Raw genomic sequence first — 19,556 nt, 5'->3', positions numbered from 1 at the left:
TGGCGTAGTTATACTGCCCTGGCAATTTAGGGGCCTAAATGTGTGAGAAGTACCTTGCAATCAAAATGTGTAAAAAATGGCCTGCAAAATCTGAAAGGTGCACTTTGGAATATGTGCCCCTTTGCCCACCTTGGCTGCAAAAAAGTGTGACACATCTGGTATCGCCGTACTCAGGAGAAGTTGGGGAATGTGTTTTGGGGTGTCATTTTACATATACCCATGCTGAATGAGAGAAATATCTTGGCAAAAGACAACTTTTCCCATTTTTTTATACAAAGTTGGCATTTGACCAAGATATTTTTCTCACCCAGCATGGGTATATGTAAAATGACACCCCAAAACACATTCCCCAACTTCTCCTGAGTACGGCGATACCAGATGTGTCACACTTTTTTGCTGCCAAGGTGGGCAAAGGGGCGCATATTCCAAAGTGCACCTTTTGGATTTCACCGGTCATTTTTTACACATTTTGATTGCAAAGTTCTTCTCACACATTTGGGCCCCTAAATTGCCAGGGCAGTATAACTACCCCACAAGTGACCCCATTTTGGAAAGAAGACACCCCAAGGTATTCTGTGAGGGGCATGGTGAGTTCCTAGAATTTTTTATTTTTTGTCGCAAGTTAGTGGAATATGAGACTTTTGTAAGAAAAAATAAAAAAAATAAAATCATCATCATTTTCCGCTAACTTGTGACAAAAAATAAAAAGTTCTATGAACTCACTATGCCCATCAGCGAATACCTTAGGGTGTCTACTTTCCGAAATGGGGTCATTTGTGGGGGTTTTCTACTGTTTGGGCATTGTAGAACCTCAGGAAACATGACAGGTGCTCAGAAAGTCAGAGCTGTTTCAAAAAGCGGAAATTCACATTTTTGTACCATAGTTTGTAAATGCTATAACTTTTACCCAAACCATTTTTTTTTTTGCCCAAACATTTTTTTTTTATCAAAGACATGTAGAACAATAAATTTGGCGAAAAATTTATATATGGATGTCGTTTTTTTTTGCAAAATTTTACAGCTGAAAGTGAAAAATGTCATTTTTTTGCAAAAAAATCGTTACATTTTGATTAATAACAAAAAAAGTAAAAATGCCAGCAGCAATGAAATACCACCAAATGAAAGCTCTATTAGTGAGAAGAAAAGGAGGTAAAATTCATTTGTATGGTAAGTTGCATGACCGAGCGATAAACGGTGAAAGTAGTGTAGTGCCGAAGTGTAAAAAGTGCTCTGGTCATGAAGGGGGTTTCACCTAGCGGGGCTGAAGTGGTTAAAGGACCTGCTGAGATCATTTCAGTAATCGTCTTGTTAACTCAGGTGAGAATGTTGACGAGCACAAGGCTGGAGATCATTATGTCAGGCTGATTGGGTTAAAATGGCAGACTTGACCTGTTAAAAGGAGGGTGATGCTTGAAATCATTGTTCTTCCATTGTTAACCATGGTGACCTGCAAAGAAACGTGTGCAGCCATCATTGCGTTGCATAAAAATGGCTTCACAGGCAAGGATATTGTGGCTACTAAGATTGCACCTCAATCAACAATTTATAGGGTCATCAAGAACTTCAAGGAAAGAGGTTCAATTCCTGTTAAGAAGGCTTCAGGGCGTCCAAGAAAGTCCAGCAAGCGCCAGGATCGTCTCCTAAAGAGGATTCAGCTGCGGGATCGGAGTGCCACCAGTGCAGAGCTTGCTCAGGAATGGCAGCAGGCAGGTGTGAGCGCATCTGCACGCACAGTGAGGTGAAGACTTTTGGAAGATGGCCTGGTGTCAAGAAGGGCAGCAAAGAAGCCACTTCTCTTCCAAAAAAACATCAGGGACAGATTAATCTTCTGCGGAAAATATGGTGAATGGACTGCTGAGGACTGGGGCTAAGTCATATTCTCAGATGAAGCCTCTTTCCGATTGTTTGGGGCATCAGGAAAAAGGCTTGTCCGGAGAAGAAAAGGTGAGCACTACCATCAGTCCTGTGTCATGCCAACAGTAAAGCATCCTGAGACCATTCATGTGTGGGGTTGCTTCTCATCCAAGGGAGTGGGCTCACTCACAATTTTGCCCAAAAACACAGCCATGAATAAAGAATGGTACCAAAACACCCTCCAACAGAAACTTCTTCCAACAATCCAACAACAGTTTGGTGAAGAACAATGCATTTTCCAGCACAATGGAGCACCGTGCCATAAGGCAAAAGTGATAACTAAGTTGACATTTTGGGTCCATGGCCTGGAAACTACCCAGATCTTAATTCCAGCGAGAACTTGTGGTCAATCCTCAAGAGGCGGGTGGACAAACAAAAACCCACTAATTCTGACAAACTCCAAGAAGTGATTATGAAAGAATGGGTTGCTATCAGTCAGGAATTGGCCCAGAAGTTGATTGAGAGCATGCCCAGTCGAATTGCAGAGGTCCTAAAAAAGAAGGGCCAACACTGCAAATACTGACTCTTTGCAGAAATGTCATGTAATTGTCGATTAAAAGCCTTTGAAACGTATGAAGTGCGTGTAATTATATTTCACTACATCACAGAAACAACTGAAACAAAGATCTAAAAGCAGTTTAGCAGCAAACTTTGTGAAAACTAATATTTGTGTCATTCTCAAAACTTTTGGCCAAGACTGTAGCTGGTCGGGGGGGGCACAGACTGTGAAGGGCTCATGGCCCTATTCCACAGTGACACAATGTGCCAGACATCAGCAGACCGGCAGCAAGCTTCCTTACCTCTACCAGGTTCCCTGGAAATAGGCCATACGCATTCCAAGGACATTGTCTCAATGTGGAATAGGGCCATATGCCCTTCACAGTCTGTGCCATCATAATTTTCCCCCCCCTGCCCAGCTACACCTCATCTTATAGCTGTTTTAGGAGTGGAGGTATTCTATTTAAGACCTTTGTCCCCTGATAATTTATGGGGTCTTTATAGTCACAGGTATCCCTCTTTAGATATATTCATATATGAAACGCGTAGGGACACTTGAATATACCACCACCTTAGCATTCTATATCCATCACAACAATTTATGTTATACCCTTGGCCTCTACACTTTGCTCCTGGCAGGGCCATTTAGCTTTATCAGTTTAGGGTTAGGTTCTGGAGGCTTTTTCAGGGTATAACAGGCCAAGTAGGGCCTAACAGGGATAGATCCTCTCCCTGAGGCCCTCCCTGATTATGTTGACCGTCTACCCGAAGACCCTCTCAAGTTAAAGAATCACCTCTGAATGTGCACCGGTCCTGATTGACCTCCACCGGTAAGACCAACCCTTTTTTTCTGCCTGTCTGGCATGTTTTTAGAACTAATAGTGTACTACGAGCATCTTTAAGTACACATCTGTGGTCTTACATTTACCTACCTTTGGTTTGTCCTGTCAGACCCACTACAACCTGTCTTAGGAGTGGTACTGTGGACCACATCAAAGGTGACCTGGTAGGTTACACGTACTCCAGGTCCTCTGTTGTCTCTCTGTGTTGCATGCTTGTAAGGGGTTCATTTTCCGGCTCTTGGGATTTTTATTGACATCATTAAATGTTAAGTTTTAAACACGTTGCTGCCCCCCTTAAGTTTCATGTAGTTTAGATTGCCGAGCAGTATTGGGGTCAGGTGCGAAAGCACCACCTTTTCCCCGAGGGACCACCCTTTCGTATTTCATTATTTCATCAGATCATGAGTAAGAACTTCACGGTTTGAAACATATCGATCGGGAGGTTTTGTTCCCTGCATCTTTATTGTTGTAAGTGCTATGGAATAAAGATGAAGGAATCTTTTATACTTAATACGTGCTGGAAGTTTTTGTTTGAAAATTCATTACATATAGCTCAGGCATCCTCAAACTGCGGCCCTCCAGCTGTTGCAAAACTACAACTCCCAGCATGCCCGAACAGCCTACAGGTATCAGCCTACAGCAGGGCATTGTGGGAGTTGTAGTTTTACAACAGCTGGAGGGCCGCAGTTTGAGGATGCCTGATATAGCTGGTCCTGGCTCGTCCGTTGCACAGTGGATATCTGGTGAGCTGGACTTTTCATTTTATGCTTGAATACATGTAATGATAGTTATTAGTAATTGATAATGAGGCCAACTACAACTTTATTAATTATTGTGGTTATGCAGGCATACATTTAATAGTGCTTACATTTTATCTTTATAGTAGTGAGGTATGACTACATATTTCACAAACCTATTTTATACACATAGAATGGTTCAGGTTTTTTTTCACGAGCACTAAAACCGCATTCAATCCGCATGTTATCCGTGAAAAGAAACGCAATGCAATCGCACACGCAGGCAAAATCGTGCGATTATAACTGAACGCATCCGGACCTAATCCGTCACGCTCGTCTGCAAGGGGCCTAAGGGTTGCATAGCATCATAAATTAATATAATGCTATGTGACCCTGGCAGTGCTGGAAGATCAGGACGGGAGCTGTGATACGAATCCAGAGCGTGACACTCTCTCGTCTGAAAGCGGCCTAACAGAGTTTACTTCAGGAGGTAGTGGCCTCGTGGTTTCCCTGCTGCAGAGTAAGATCCCTCTATACATACTCTTGCACACGAACGTTGTGTGCCTGTGGCTGTGGGCCTGGATATGGGTCTGCAATCACGAAGATGTGGAATAGAAGCACGGATCGGAACCCCATGGAAGCACTACGGAGTTCTTCCGTGGTGTTTCTGTCCGTGCCTCCACCAAGCAAAAAAATAAAACTTGTTCGGATGGATCACGGACCCATTCCAGTTGAATGGGTCTCTATCTGTCCCGGCCGCCGCACGGACGTGGCCTGTGCATTAGGGACTGCAAATTGCGGTCCCCAACGTTCGTGTGCAAGAGGCCTTAGAAGAAGCTTTGAGCACCGCAGACTCCTCCTAGGCCAGTGACATCACTGTGCATTGCTTACATGACCTAGTTACAGCTCAGCCCCATTCAATTCAATGGAGATCAGCTGCAACACCAAGCACTGCCACTATATAATGTACAGCGCTCTCCTTGGAAAGCTGCTGGGAGCCTGCAGAGCTCCTGTGAGCACAGCGGTTCCCTGAAACAGCTGATCAGCGAGGATACCCGGACATGGACCCCTGCTGATGTGATAATGATGACCTATGCTGAGGGTAAGACATCAATGTCTTTTCCAGGATAACCCATTTAAAACTGTAACAGAACAGCCATTTTTTGGTCACATTGTGCTTCACAAAAAGCGTGAGTGATCAAAAAGTACTATATACGTCAAAACTGTACCAATTAAAACAACTCATACCGCAAAAAATGAGGCAATAAAATAAAAAAAATATGGTTTTCAAAAAATGGTGCAGCAAAACGTTATTTTTTTTTCTTCTCAAAAATGCTTTAATTGTGTAAAAATATATATATTTTATTAAACATAATTTTTATTGAAATACCATATTCAATTACACGGATCAATACAGTGGAAGAGTTGACATGGTATTAGTTTACATATCTTATTTTGGAACAAAGCATTAAATGAAATACAACTAGGAGTAATTCCTAACAGAAAACGTGAGGGTTATTACACATCAATCAAGTATGAAGAGTACAATCTATAGCATGGTAGATGTCCCAGGAGCCTAGTGTGGACAAGGTCCTTAGTTGGAGAGTAGTAAAGAGGGGAATAGTAGTCACACAAATCGGGTTTACAGTGAATAGAGTACATGGAATTATATGTCTCAATATTCCAGTTTATAGAAGATATAGATGAAGTCCATACTTCCCATCTTGACCTGTGTTTCTTTGAACAGTTGAAAGCCGAGGCAGACATTATTTCATACCAACACTGTTCGTTGACTGATTTGATAATGCTAGAAATGTGTATAGGTTCCTTTTTGTTTCCAAAATGAGGCTATGTTTTGCCTTACTGCAATGCATATATGTGATACAATGGTGGCATGTAAGAAAGACAATCTGTCTATACCTAGGTTAAGAAGAGCCAAGGCTGGGTCAGGGTCAATGGGGAATTGACATAGTTTGTTATTATTAGGAATATTTGGGTGCAAACATTCTGTACGTGCATACATTCCCACCACATATGGATATAAAATCTCCAGCACTTGCTCGATGTGTCTGGAAATATCTGAGAAAGACGGAGCGGAGTAAAGTACCATCTATAGAACACTTAACCATGTGTCTCAAGATAGGAGATACTTTTGGAAAATTTAGGTATGGATGAGAGAGCCACTTGCCATTGGTCGTTTGTGAAGGTTTGATTTAAATCACTGTGCCACCGGCTTTTGATGTTCTCTGCTCCGTCTTTCTCTTCTAGCAGAAGATTCCTGTAGCAAAAGGAGATGCTATGTGAATTGGAATTAGGGTTTGAAAACTGTCACGGATGATATTGCAGATAGCTGGAAGTTATGGATAAACATCCGACTGGCTTGATCCCAAACTAAGGAGCATAAAGGTGACCCCTATAAAACCCTAAGATCTCACCCTGACTGCTAAGCACATACAAGGGTCTCAGAGGTAGACAATTGCATGCCCTTGTACCTAGACTGTGTGACACCTGAAAACCCTATAATACTGAGGGGACACGACCATTGACTCCCTGCACTTAATACGGAGGGAGTGAGGGTCACCTAGAATCAAGCCAGCAAAGAAACACAATACAAGAAAGGACTTATCTGAACAAGCAGTAACAGAAGTCTCCAGCAGTGATCACTTCAATCCAGGAAGTAGTATAAACCGCAAAGTGAGGCAGTATGGGAGGGAATATAAAGGGAGGAAATTAGTGTGAATAGGTGACAGCTGAGAGAAGGAAAGGAGATGACAAAGTGAAACCAAAACAAAGAACATCATGCAAGAGGTACAGAAGAACGTCTGCCAGACCTTCTCAGAGAGCTGGCGGTGACAAAAACACAGTGGAAGAATCGACGATTGGGAAATGGTTGAAAGGATGTTAGGTTTTGATTTAATCAGGTGTCTTAATTGCAAATATGTGAAGTAATCCGATCCCGACAGATCATATTTCTTTACTAAGTTGGGAAATTGGTATAGTTCCCTTTCACCCATATCTCCCAAGCTGCTGATACCCTTAGCATTCCAAGCTAACATGGAAAGATTAGGAATGAATAGCTCAAAAGTGGTTATGGGCGTGTCTATTATATCCGGTAAGGTGAAGAGGCCGTGAATCAACGGGTCCAACCATAATCTTGTTATAGCTCAGAGAGTGGGGGATAGGAAGGGGGAGTTGCCGAGTGACACAAAATTGAGGTGCACATTTAAAAAGTGCAAGATGTCGTGGTTTTTGAGCATCCCTATTTCAATTTGGACCCAACTCTTGGAGTTGTCCTTCAACCAAAGGGATTTAAGGTGGAACAGAATCACTAATTTATAGTATAGTGCTATGGAGGGGCAGTTCACTCCTCCTCTAATCATATGTGAGAAGAGAATATATGCTTTCACCCTGGGTCTTTTGTCATTCCAGGGGTTTGGGCAGAATTGAAGAAGCCAGTGATCTGGTGAAATATGTTGGGGGGCAGTTGATTGTTTTAACCTCTTAAGGACATAGGGCGTACAGGTACCCCTTGTGCCCTGGTACTTAAGGACACAGGACGTACATGTACGCCCTGTGTATTTTCGATCACCGCCGCGCGGCGGCCGGTGATCGGAGCCCCGTGCCTGCTCAAATCATTGAGCAGGCACTTGGGGCAAATGCGCCGGGTGGTCCGGTGACCCCCCCATGTATGCGATCGCAGAAAACCACAGGTCAATTCAGACCTGCGGTTTTCTGCGTTTCCAGGTTATTCGGGTCTCTGAAGACCCGATAACCCGGAACAGGATGGTGATGGTGGTGTGATTTCACCCCACCAATCACCATCCAGCGATCCTGAGTGCCACTCAGGATCGCTTTCTGATTGGTCTGTGAGCAGTCCGGCGGCAGATTCAAAAGAGGCAGACTGTGGCAACCAGACAGCTGAGAAGCTCTGACAGAAGCCTTTCAGAACCTCCTCCTTGAGTTTTCTTTGTTGTGGTGTTCAGTTCCTCATCTCGTTAGCCTCTCTCAGCTGTCATGTAGTTGGACTGATTGCTTCCCTTTAAATTCCTCCCCATAATGCATTACTTGGCGGCTTATACTTCTTCCTGGAGTGTGTGTGTGCATGCTGATCCTATTTCCCAGTCTGCTACTAAGTTAAGTGCTGTACATTTATCTGTTATTTTCTGTTTGCTGGATCCCAGGTGACCCTGACTCCCTCCGTGTCTGGTGTAGGGAGCCGGTGGTCGTGTCCCCTCACTATTGTAGGGTGTTCAGGTGTTATATAGTCGAGGTACGTGGATATGCAACCATCCACCTTTGGGATTTTTGCATAGGCTGAGCAGCCAGGGAAAGTGCCAGGTCTTGTGCAGGGGTCTCCCTTTTGGTTCCTTAGCTTTGGATCCAGTGAGTCATATATGCATGTTGCATTGTCTTGTTTCCTGTACACCGTCCGTGACACAGACTCTCCTCTCCTCCTCCTTTTGTGTTCCGGAGCCGGAGGAGAGAGGAGCTGCCAGCACCCCCAGGACCGGATCTCTGCCCCCAGGACCCGATCTGTGCCCCAGCACCCCCCATCAGCTACATAGGGACAGCATAAGGAAAGTTTGGTTTAGGCAGGGAAAAAAAAGGGAAAGTTAGTTTCTGAACTTTGATTGCATCACCCTAAGTTAGGGTGTCTGGGGTCCACAGCACAGCTGTGTGACCCTAGACCCCCCAGGGTGCTGCCACTTGCCCCCCCCCCCACCTTTTTTGGGGTGCATTTCTTTTTTTCCTTTTATACGCTGACTGTGGCCGGCACTTGGTGTCCAGCCACTGTTAGCGCATTGCACCGCTGATCAACTTCGGACGGTCGATCAGCGGTTTAGAAATATTTTTTTCTCCACATTTTTTGCCCTTTTTTTTAGTTAGTTTATTTATTTTTTTCTGTTAGTTTTAGGGTGAGTTCGTGAACACCCAGTGCCCCCACACACACGCACACCAAATAAAGAGTTACACAAACGCACATATACACGCAGACACACACTCCCCTATGGCCCGCCGGACGTTCGCGGCCGAGGAGGCATACGCCCAGCTGGCCTCCGACTACGAGAGTCCCAGTGAGGACGAGGATGACCCCACATTCCTGTTGTCATCCGCATCCTCCTCATCATCTAGCGATGATGATGAGCCCCCAATGCGGCGGAGACGCCGCCAGGCGGAGCAAGGGGACCGCCATGTTAGGGACCCTGTGGCCCACACTAGTACGAACAGCTCTGGGGCTCTTACTGGTTTCCCGGCCCACCAGTTAAATGCACCGGAGCACCCTGCCGGTGAACTAGTCTGGTGTAGCCCAGAGCGATACGAGCCCGTGATTCCTGATTTTGTAGGTCAATCAGGAATCCAGATTTCCACAGTGGGCTACACTGAATATGACTTTTTTTGTCATTTTTTCAGTGACCCACTGGTAAATCTGATGGTGGAGCAGACGAATCTGTACGCCCAACAGTTCGTCGCTCAACACCTGGGCTCCTTTTTGGCCAGGCCCGGTGGCTGGACGCCGGTCAGTGCAGCCGAAATGAGGACATTTTGGGGCCTCGTGCTGCATATGGGTCTGGTCAAGAAACCCAGTGTCAGGCTGTACTGGAGTGGGGACGTCCTATACCAGGCCCCACTTTACAGTACAGCCATGACACGCTCCCGGTTTGAGGCCATCCGGAAATGTCTGCATTATTCCGATAATGCAGCATGTCCCCCCCCGAGGTGATCCTGCCCATGACTGTCTGTATAAGATACGGCCGGTCATCGATCACTTTGGGGCCAAATTCATGGAGGCCTATGTACCTGGAAGGGAGGTCGCGGTTGATGAGTCTCTCATTGCGTTCAAGGGGAGACTCATTTTCCGCCAGTATGTGCCCTCCAAGCGGGCGAGGTATGGCGTGAAGCTATACAAAATTTGTGAGAGTACCTCAGGGTACACTTACAAATTTCGTGTATACGAGGGGCGAGATTCCCGGATTCAACCCCCAGAATATCCCCCCACTCTGGGTGTTACCGGGAAACTTGTGTGGGACCTTATGTACCCACTGCTGGATAAGGGTTACCACCTTAACGTGGATAACTTTTATACCTGTATCCCCTTGTTCCAGTCCCTTGCCGCCAGATCCACGTCCGCTTGTGGGACCGTGCGGAAAAAATCAACGCGGCCTCCCTGCCCACCCCCTCCAGGTACCTATCCCCAGGGGTGAGACCCGTGCCCTTACCACTGGAAACCTGTTGCTGGTCAGGTATAAGGACAAGAGGGATGTCCTTATGCTGTCCACAATTCATGGTAACGGCATCACCCCTGTCCCTGTGCGAGGTACCGCGGCAACGGTCCTCAAGCCCGATTGTATCGTCGACTACAATCGGTATATGGGAGGAGTTGATCTCTCTGATCAAGTCCTCAGGCCATATAACGACATGCGCAAAACCCAGGCATGGTACAAAAAAGTTGCAGTCTACTTGGTACAGGTTGCCATGTACAAATCTTTTGTACTATCCCGAAGCGCTGGCAGCACAGGGACATTCCTCCAGTTCTATGAGGCAGTCCTCAAGGCCCTGATCTTTTCAGACCGGGAAAGAGCACGCCGGAGTACCTCGGGAACTGTAGGTGCCCGGATCGTCCCTGGCCAACACTTTCCAGGTGTGGTCCCCCATACTGGAAAGAAGGGAAGAACCCCAAAAAAGTGCAGAGTGTGTCACAAGAGGGGGATTCGGAAGGACACGACTACTCAGTGTGACACGTGCCCCGATCATCCGGGCCTCCGCATTGACGGTTGCTTCAGGGAATATCACACTTCCATGGAGTACTAAATTTATATCCCAATTTAGCAATGACATCGGATAAAAAAAACTGGTTCTCAGACTTGAGACACCCAAAAAAACTAAAATAATTTATTAAAAGTAGACATATTAGGTATCGCTGCGTTGGTAATAATCTCCTCTATAAAAATACCCCATGACCTAATCCCCCAGATTAACACTGTCCAGAAAAAAAAAAAAAAAAGGTTCAAAAAAAGTTTTTTTTGTCACCTTACATAATAAAAAGTTTAATAGCAAGCGATCAAAAAGTCATATAGCCCCCAAAATAGTGCCAATAAAACCGTCGTCTCATCCCGCAAAAAATGAGCCCCCACATGAGATAATTGGATAACATATTTTTTTTTAAATGACCCTTAGACTTTAGAGATACCCAAAAAAAATTGTATCAAAAAAGATAATTTTGTCTAAAACCTAAATAATTGTAAAAAAAGTAGACTTATTGGGTATTGCCGCATCCGTAAGAATCTCCTCTATAAAAATACCCCATGACCCCACCCCCCAGATTAACACGGTCAAAAATAAAAATAAAAAAATATGTGCAAAAAAAGATTTTTTTTTGGCACCTTACATAATAAAAAGTTTAATAGCAAGCGATCAAAAAGTCATATAGCCCCCAAAATAGTGCCAATAAAACCATCCGCTCATCCCGCAAAAAATGAGCCCCCCATGAGATAATTGGATAAAAACAAATTTAAAAAAATGACCCTTAGACTTTAGAGATGCCCAAAAAAAATTTGTATCAAAAAAGATAATATAGTCAAAAACCTAAATAATTGTGAACAAAAAGTAGACTTATTAGGTATTGCCGCGTCCGTAAGAATCTCCTCTATAAAAATATGCCATGACCTAACCCCCCAGATTAACTCGGTTAAAAAAAATAAATAAAACAAACGGTGCCAAAACCGCTATTTTTGGCACTTTTCCATTTCAATCCGTTTTTTCCGGTAACAAAACAAGGGTTAACAACCAAACAAAACTTAATATTTATGACCCTGATACTGCAGTTTACAGAAACACCACATTTGTGGTCGTATTCTGCTGTATCAGTAAAAGGGAGGCCGCAAAAGGAAAGGACCGACATGGTTTCTGGAAGGCCAATTTTGATGGCCTTTTTTATTGACACCGTGTCCCTTTTGAAGCCCCCCTGATGCACCCTAGAGTAAAAACTCCCTAAAAGTGACCCCATCTAAGAAACTACACCCCTCAAGGTATTCAAAACTGATTATACAAACTTTATTAACCCTTTAGATGTTCCTCAACAGTTAATGGCAAATTGAGATGAAATTTCAGAATTTCAATTTTTGGTAACTTTGACTCACAAAAATGTAATATAGAGCAACCAAAAATCATATTTACCCTAAAAATAGTCCCCCAAAAAATGCCACCTTATCCCGTAGTTTCCAAAATGGGGTCAGTTTTAGGGAGTTTCTACTCCAGGGGTGCATCAGAGGGGTTGAAACAGGACACGGTGTAAATAAACCGGTCCATAAAAATCAGCCCTCCAAAAACCAAACAGGCGCACCTTTCACTCTACGCCCCGCTGTGTGGCCGTAAAGTAGTTTACTGCCACATATTGGGTGTTTCTGTAAGAGTCAGGGCAATAAAGATACAGTATTGTTTGGCTGTTAACCCTTGCGTTGTTGGTGGAAAAAATTGGTTAAAATGAAAAATTAGACAAAAAAAATGAAATTCTCAAATTTCATCCCCATTTGCCAATAACTCTCGTGCAACACCTAAAGGCTTAATGACATATGTAAAATCAGTTTTGAATACCTTGAGGGGTGTAGTTTCTTAGGTGGGGTCACTTTTAGGGAGTTTCTACTCTAGGGGTGCATCAGGGGGCTTCAAATGGGACATGGTGTAAATAAACCAGTCCATAAAAATCAGCCCTCCAAAAACCAAACGGCGCACCTTTCACTCTACGCCCCATTTGCAAATAACTCTTGTGCAACACCTAAAGGGTTAACAACGTATGTAAAATTAGTTTTGAATACCTTGAGGGGTGTAGTTTCTTAGATGCGGTCATTTTTGGGTGGTTTCTATTATGTAAACCTCGCAAAGTGACTTCAGACCTGAACTGGTCCCTAAAAATTTAGTTTTTGTAAATTGCTGAAAAATTTCAAGATTTGCTTCTAAACTTCTAAACCTTATAACTTCCCCAAAAAATAAAATATCATTCCCAAAATAATTCAAACATAAAGTAGACATATGGGGAATGTAAAGTCATCACAATTTTTGGGGGTATTACTACTGTATGTATTACAAAAGTAAAGAAACTGAAACTTTGAAATTTGCAAATTGCAAAATTTGCTAAATTATTTTTTTGTCTTCATTTTACCAGTGTCATGAAGTACAATATGTGACGAAAAAACAATCTCAGAACGGCCTGGATAAGTCAAAGCGTTTTAAAGTTATCAGCACTTAAAGTGAGTCTGGTCAGATTTGCAAAAAATGGCCTGGTCCTAAGGTGTAAAAAGGCTGTGTCCTTAAGGGGTTAAACAATTGTCCACTCCAATGTTGCTTATTAGCTTAGAAGTCCTTGTGTAGGACATTTCATTCAATATAGCAAAGTTTTTGAGCTAGGTGGAGCGCTTAGCAGCGTGTGTGCAGTGTGTGAATGTGTCTTGACAGCTACTGACGTAGTGTCAGACAAGTGTGCTGTGTTGTGAACGTTTGTGTGTAGGAGCACAGTTAACTATTCAATTTATTCAGTTTTTGCAGGCAACTACAGGTAGTTTGCTTACATTAGTCTATCCACACATTGCCCCCTATGTTCAAACTCTTCAGATATAGTTGTGGTGAGTAGGAGATAGTGCACATCTCCCTCACCTTGGCAGCAACTAAGTCGTCAACATTTTGGGGTGGAAACAAAGTGTTTTCATTGTTTGTTATGGCTCACAGCCGTTTTATCATTATGTTGAATTAAAAGTGAAGTTTTAATACACTCTAGACCTGGGTCAAGATAGCGCCGGCCCTGACCCATGGCCTAGACCTATCATAAGGCAGACTAAACCTGGTGCCGCAGAAGGAGTGGGCGCCGCCGCGCCAAAAATTAACCTTCTTTGTTTTTTGTTACCTTAATTAAATTAAAAATTATCATAATCACCTATTGTTTTTCGAGCAGGGAGGCGTGACTGGCCTGTGGCGCCGTGGTGGACAGCAGCAGCAGCAAGGAACTGTCTGGAGCCAGGGCTGCTGTGTGAGCTGGCCTGTAAAAGCTGCCTCACCTGGCCGGCCGAGTACAGACTGAGCTGAGGAGTTGACTTGGGCCGACTGGAGTGGCGACAGCGACTGACTGCAGAGCTGAGGACCCTATAGTAGGTACTGGTAGGAGACTGATCAGCCTCTGCTGCTGCCTCTGCCTGCATTAATTAATGAATGATGATTGGGGGGGAGACTTTATCAGAGGGGGAGAAATGATGGAGGACAAAATGTCTGTGCCATGGAGCCTGGAGGGGAAGAAAAGAAGGGAGGGGGGGGTGACATGATGAGGGACAATGTTGGAGTCTGTGCCATGGGGGAGGGAGGGTGACATGATGAACGGACAATGATGAAGGGACAATGTTGGAGTGTGTGCCATGGGGTGGTGACATCATGTCACCCACTCCCCCCCCCCCCCCCGCCCTCCATGGCACAGACTCCAACATTGTCCCTCATCATGTCACTGACATGATGAGGGACAATGTTGGAGTCTGTGCCATGGAAGGGGTTGGTGACATTATGAGGGACAATGTTGGAGTCTGTGCCATGGGGGGGAGGGTGACATGATGAGGGGACAATGATGAAGGGACAATATTGGAGTCTGTGCCATGTGGGGGTGACCTGTCACCCCCCTCCATGGCAAAGACCCCAACATTGTCCCTCATCATGTCACCCCCCCTTCCATGGCACAGACTCCAACATTGTCCCTTCATCATGTCACCCCCCGCCCCCTTCCATGGCACAGACTCCAACATTGTCCCCCATCATGTCACTGACATGATGGGGGCCAATGTTGGAGTCTGTGCCATAGAGGGGAAGAAATGTGCCAATGTGACATAATAGGGGGTCATGATGTGACATGGAGGGGGGAGAAATGTGACATGGAGGGGGGAGAAATGTGACATGGAGGGATTGACATGAAAAGGGGTAATATGAAAAGGGGTGATATGAAAAGGGGGGGGGTGGACATAAAATTGTGGAATTTCACAATTTGTTTCTTATATCGCAATCATATATTGAAATCATAAAATTTACCTCCCTAATCGCAATTGCACTTTTTCCCCAAATCATGCAGCCCCAGTTTATATGGGGGCACTGTATATTTTTGGGCACTATATGGGGGCTGGGGGCACTGTATATATGGGGGCACAGAATATAATATATGGTGACACAGATCTGATAAATATGACTTTGCTTCAGTTCTGTTCAGGCTCGGCTGAGGACTGCAGACTAAGGAGCAACAGAGGAGAGAAGCGTGTGAGGGTCAGTGGCTGCATCGCGGTGTATGGTGAGTCACTGTAGTCAGGATGCTACATGGCAATGTAAGGTTATATGACATCCTATGATTATTTTTTACAGTTTATTCCTCTCTCCATGTGTCACAGTTATTCGTGTCTCTTCAAAAGATATTTTGATTCTATCTGTTCCTAGGAAAGCTGGATTACAACCTATATAGCTATCACTATGTGTTCATTCAGCTTTCCCAGACTCCTGAATGGCAGATCAGCAGCCATGCACCATGAGGGACAATCCCAATTGGTAGTTGGCGGAATGCGGGACAGTGAGGTCCCCTAAGTGCTATAGGCCATCCAAAGTACTTTTTAGATGAAGGACACAGCGTTTGGACAATGTGGCATTAATCTGTTTCAGATGTGAGTTGTTAAAAACAACATTAATAGCCGCTGCTCACCACGAGGTAAGTAGTCCCTTAGGTGGGGCTGCAGTGCATGTCGTCGCGCTGCCTACGCTCTCCTCCTAGCCTCTCATGCCTTATTGACACTCTGAGTGATGTGCTTTGCATGAAGTTCCCGACACTCAGAGTGTCAATCAAGATGGAGAATCTAGGAGAAGAGCGGAGGCAGTGTGACTAAATGCACTGCAGCCCCACCTAAGGGACTACTTACCTTGCGATGAGCATCAGCTATTAAAGTTGTTTTTAACAACTTACGACATCCAGAGAAGCTTATGGGCACAGCGCACAAATGATCTAAAAGGTACTGGAAAGGACCAATAGCACGTAGGGGACCTTATAGGTTCTCTTTAAAAACAGGCTGAGGAGATAGCAGTCACCAGTACCAAATTATGGGTCGCCAAGGTGACCTGGTGCCTGACATTTGTTGTGGCCTGCAGTGACGTGTGCCCATAGCAATAGACAGTACAGTACACACTACCATTCAGTACTGTATATTGCTATGGGCACCTGTAAGATGGTAGCATGTACTGTATATTGTTATGGCTTATAAGAGTAGTACCATCCTAGAGGTGGCCATAGCAATATATAGTATTCTACCCTCATATAGGTACCTGTAGCAATATACTACCATCCGATATGTACCTGTAGCAATATACTACCGTCGTAGATGTACCTGTAGCAATATACTACCGTCGTAGATGTGCAGTACGCAGCCCTGCAGGGTATTGCGATGGTGAGGTCACGGTTACTTAGGCAAACGAGGGTTGCTCTGGGTTACTCACAGTTTCTTGAAAGACCCTGGGCAGGCGTACAGCAGTGATGGAGAGGCTGGCACAGGGGACCTCTGGGGCACTCTCTGTGTATAGGGACCTGGCCTGATGGTAGATGAGGTGCCCTGGATGTTGCAGGTGTTTAATGTGCCGGTGGCAAGATCCCTTTAAGATTCGTGATGCCAGTGCCGGTAACGGTGGAACACAGTTTTATGATAGGAATAATTGAGGAACACGATGTTGTGGTGAACCAAAACTTCCTTTTACTGGAAAACAGTCAACTATTTACAGTCTGGGTTCAGTTCCACATGCAATCAGGTTGCCACAGGCAGGCTTTCACAAATGGCAGGCACAATGTTCTTGCAAGATACTCAGAGGGTTAAAACACTTACAGACCAGGCTGCACTTTTCCTCAGGATCCTGTCTGTCTTTATACCAAGGCCCGTATGCCCTATTGATGGCTTTATTCTTGGTTAGGGAAACTTCCTCAGGTATATATATATATCCTTGCTTTAGGTAAAATCCTTCTGCCCTTCAGCCCTCAGGTTGGCTGGAAACACTTTGGCTCTGCTCTGCTCTGCTTATGGGAATCAGGTTTCTCTCAGGAGGCAACTTCTTCTCCTGGTGGCAACTAGAAGCCTGGGCTGTCTAGCTGCATGTCAGGAGGTGGCTGTCACGGCTGAGGATGGGGAAAACCGTCAGCCGTGCGATGATGAAAGATGGTCGCTGCTTGACCAGGACGACAGGATTAGGGAGCAGGTCACCTCCTAAAGCATCCCTAACCTGACCCTAACTCCTAGCTGCATGGGCCGACCTTTAAGGTAGGAGGACCCATGCTCAGGAACCTCGGATCCCTAACTCACCCTCCGACCGGTCCCTGGACTAGGAGTCAGGGTAAGACAACCTGTTCCTTCTGGACACGGAGGAACAGGAGTCTCACTGGCCAAGCTGCAAGGAAGGGAGAACAAATACAACTTATGGCAATGGCAGGAGCTTGCCACAAACATAACACTCCTGCCACAGACACAAAGCCTGGAACCCATGTGGAAGTACTGCTATCCACAAACAAAAGAACACAGCACACAGGAACACAGGACCATAAGGTGCGATAAAGAAGCAAAAAACCAAACACATCTTCTAGACACCAAACGACATTATTTTTTGCTATGACCAGAAGGATTGCCCCCACTGGCAGTTGGTGAGTAACCAGGAGGATGTCTCCAGCAAGCATGGCTGAAGCACCCTCTCTGACTACTGCCTACAACTGAGGCTTTATAGAGCCAAGAGGCCACACCCAACAGTCAGACACACCCCGTGACTCACACACAGAAAGGGAGTTAACCCTTCCAATACCAACAGAAGGGAAAACACAACTCAAAGGGGAAGTGTCCAAACAACGAACACACTGTGGGTGGCAACCGTGTCCTGGGAGTCAGCCCGAAGGCCAGGACACTGACACCACATGTACACTATACAACCAAACGTTGCCACGGACAGCCACAGTGAAGGAAAGATGTCAGTGCACACCAAACATAAAACAGAGTGCACACAGACATACAGAAGTGCATACATACACGCATACAACGCCAAGGAAACCGCACACATACCTATTGTCCGCGGCAACCGCACTTGAGGCAAACAACTAAATGCCTCCATCTGCTGTTGACACTACAACCCAAACCGCGGGCAACTGTATGCGGCTCCCAAGGAGTCACGGCCATAAACATGGTCGTGACACTCCCACCCCTCAAAGCCCCCCCCACCAAAAAAAAGAAAACTAGTGAGGGACTCACACAAGGGGATGGAAGAAGGGAACGTCCACTCTCAGGAAATGGTTCCCAGAAAGTCGCTGCCAGCTGCATCCTCTCCCAGCACACACTCAGCCAGTCCAACGAGACCTGCAGCCCGACACAGCGACACGGGAAGAGAACCACTGAGAATGGACGAGGGGACTCTCCATTCACGTCCCCACTCCAGTCGATGCCAGCAGACACTCCTAACAAGCACGCAGCCGGACCACTAACGGAATGCTGCCAGCAAACGACCAGAGATGGGAACATGGAGAGGGACGAGGGATCACCAACACGGACACGGAAGGTAAGGTGGCGGGGAATAAGCCACCAACCGTGCCGTTAACGGTGATCCCCCCGGAACGCTCTCCCTCCGGAAAACGCGCATGCAGGCCCCAAGGGGATGGCACTGCATGCTGCACCCTCTTTCGAAGGTGTGCAAACCGCACACCAAACAAACACAAGTGCAAGATAAAATTCAGGGGACGCCAAGACAGGACACGGTGAAGGGATGGCGGGGAAACGCCACTCACCGAGCCGTCAGCGACGAAACCCCCACAACGCTCTCCCTCCGGAGAACGCGCATGCACCCCATCCGCGGATGGTGGCACATGCTTCACCCTCTTTCGAGGGATCACCAAACGAGGTATTGTATTTGCTATGACCAGAAGGATGACCCCCACTTGCAGTTGGTGAGTAACCGGGAGGATGTCTCCAACAAGCATGGCTGAAGCACCCCTCTGACTACTGCCTACAACTGAGGCTTTATAGAGCCAAGAGGCCACACCCAACAGTCAGACACACCCCGTGACTCACACACACGGAAAGGGAGTTAACCAGTGGCGTACCGGGGGGGGGGCGGGGGGGGCGGCCCGTCCCGGGTGCCACTCACAAGGGGGGTGCCATGACGGAGTCACCCCTCCATCCACTGCTGCGTAGTGGCTGTAGCGCCCTGCGACGGGGAGGAGCACTGCGGGATGTGGCAGTCACTCAGGCGGACGTTCTCCCGTCTGTTCTCCGGCTTCTGTGAGTCTTGTCCTCGCTGCGTACCGGCTTTCTTAATATAGCCAGCCAATAGCAGAGGCGGAATGCTCCGGGAAGCTGCGCTGATTGGTGGAGGTAGGAGAAGGGGCGGGGTCGCCTCCGGCAGCCGCTGACAGGGTGTTACAGGCTGGAGCTTGGGAATGGAGGGGGAGGAGGTGGCGGGGGCGGGGCCGAGAAGGGGATCGACCATTCACTACAGGAGAAGGGGGTCATTCACTACAAGAGTAGGTGGATAGTGACTACAGAAG

This window comes from Bufo gargarizans, chromosome 1 (genome assembly GCF_014858855.1).
Source record: "Bufo gargarizans isolate SCDJY-AF-19 chromosome 1, ASM1485885v1, whole genome shotgun sequence".
Lineage (NCBI taxonomy): Eukaryota > Metazoa > Chordata > Amphibia > Anura > Bufonidae > Bufo > Bufo gargarizans.
Note: the sequence above shows the minus strand (reverse complement) of the source record.